Source organism: Chrysochloris asiatica, unplaced genomic scaffold (assembly GCF_000296735.1).
Source record: "Chrysochloris asiatica unplaced genomic scaffold, ChrAsi1.0 scaffold00065, whole genome shotgun sequence".
Lineage (NCBI taxonomy): Eukaryota > Metazoa > Chordata > Mammalia > Afrosoricida > Chrysochloridae > Chrysochloris > Chrysochloris asiatica.
In genome coordinates this window covers 11,940,744-11,942,865 of record NW_006408583.1, presented here as the reverse complement: position 1 = coordinate 11,942,865, position 2,122 = coordinate 11,940,744, and the positions used below count along the sequence as shown (strand labels likewise).

Genomic DNA, 2,122 nt, shown 5'->3' with positions numbered 1-2,122 from the left:
ATTGGAAACCTTTCAGTGGAGATTCTACCTTCTCCTGCCTCCTCTGGAACTAGGCTTCCTCTGGAAAGCTTGTAAACCAGTCACTTCTTGCCTTTATAGGCGCCCTCATTTTGGATAACCAATGTCTAAGTTGCCCATCCCTGTCAATCCTGTGTACTGAGGGGCTGGGGGGTGGAAATGATCCTTGCTGTAAAGATTTGTTCTTTTTTGAGCTACTACATTCATAAGTATAGGTAAAGTTCATCAAATTGTAGCGGGTTACTCTTTTTTTTATTTTTTTTATTTTTCCGACTCTTCTACTAGTTGAGTTCTGATCATCCACCCAGGTCAAGTGGGTGTTCTTGTGCATCTCCCCTCACTTCATATCAGCTGGATGCTTTACTCTCTGTTCTAGTCCTCTGTGGCCATGTCACTGCCTCTAGGCCCAGGATGGACTTACTTCTTTATCTCCTCTGGGGGTTAAAAATCTCTTCTAGTGCCATAACTCATTAAGAAAAGTTACTGACTGGGTCACGGAAGCGAAATGAAGCTAGTGGTTGGTAGAGTGTGCAGTGCATTTTGTGAGTTCTTAGTGTGTGAAAGTGATGCACTCCCTGGTGCAAGCAGAAGTGATTGTTGACTGTGTAGTCCCATCAGCAGCAGCAAGTGTCTGAAACAGGTGCCTAGTGAAGAAGGCATACTTGTGTTTTTGCTCTGCTCTTTAACAGACATTGCAGGAATATGTTTTGCCCAAGGAAAAGTTTAGTTCTTTTTTTAATTATTCAGACAGGACTGGTTGATTAGTTTGCGGATTACCCACTGTTTTCATTTATATCTCTTCTCTTATGATCCATTACCATTTCTCTGTAAATAAAAAAGAGTAGGAGAGAAACAGGGAAAGTTAAATTAATCAAGCTGCACATTTAAATAAGACTTTGGCTTAGGCTAAATAGTTGAGTTGTTGCTGTTCTTGTTAAGTGCCATCAAGTTGATTCTGATCCATAGCGACCCTGTATAGGGTTTTCAAGGAGTAGCTGCTGAGCTTGAACCACTGACCTTGCAGTTCAAACGATTTTGCAGTCTGATGCATTAGAATACAGTGCCACACCAGGAATCCAAATAGTTGAGTAAATGTGTGGAATAATGATTTACTTGTGCCTTAAATATTACCTGGTTGTGGTTGTATGTCGTCTAGTAGATTCTGACTGATAGTTGCCCTGAATAGGGTTTCCAAGGCTGTAAATCTTTATGGGGACATTTAGTGTGGTGCTATAGGATAAACATTGGACTGTGAGCCAAAAGGTGGGTGGTTCGAATGCATTATCAGCTCCTTGAAAACCCTATACAGGATCTGCATGAGTCGGAACCAATTCAATGGCACTTAGCAACAATAACAACAAATCTTTATGGGAGCAGCAACCCTCATATTTCTCCAGTGAAGCAGCTGATGGATTCAAACTGCTGACCTTGTGGTTAGCAGCCCAACATGTAACCCACTATACAACCAGAGTTCCATAATTATAAATTAGGGAGGGAAAATCATATTAGTAATGTCTTCTCTGTGGTTGCTCAATTATCTAGATTTGACAGAGAAGACTCTAGACACAACTTGTCTTTGCCTCAGTCACCTTGAGGCATGTGCAGCTGGATGCACCCATTGCCCTCCCTGCCCTGACAGACTTTGTTCATGCTTACTTTCCTCTCAGAGTCCTAGTGTAGCACTGTAGGATAAGCACTGGAATATTAACCAGAAGGTCATTGGTTCAAACCCATCAGCTGCTCCTTGAAACCCTGAGCAAATAATCCGAGAAGCTGGCTCATATGACAAAAAACGTGGCATCAGGATTGGAGAAAGACTCATTAACAACCTGCGATATGCAGATGACACAACCTTGCTTGCTGAAAGTAAAGAGGGCTTAAAATACTTACTGATGAAGATCAAAGAGCACAGCCTTCGGTATGGATTGCACCTCAATGTAAAGAAAACAAAAATCCTCACCACTGGACCAATAAACACATTCTTAACAATGGAGAAAAGATTGAATTTGTCAAGGACTTCATTCTTCTTGGATCAACTATCAACACTCATGGAAACAGCAGTCAAGCAATCAAATGATGTATTGCATTAGGCAAATCTGCTGCA

The 2,122-nt window shown here is 41.5% G+C and overlaps 1 protein-coding gene and 1 pseudogene across 1 annotated transcript in view; one reads left to right on the top strand and one right to left on the bottom strand.

The window, feature by feature from the left end:
* LOC102815206 overlaps window positions 1-1,668 on the bottom strand; it is a 21,327-nt pseudogene extending 19,659 nt beyond the window's left edge.
* Window positions 1-2,122, top strand: part of CCDC171 (coiled-coil domain containing 171) — a 399,920-nt gene that overhangs the window by 81,570 nt on the left and 316,228 nt on the right. The window lies entirely within an intron of this gene.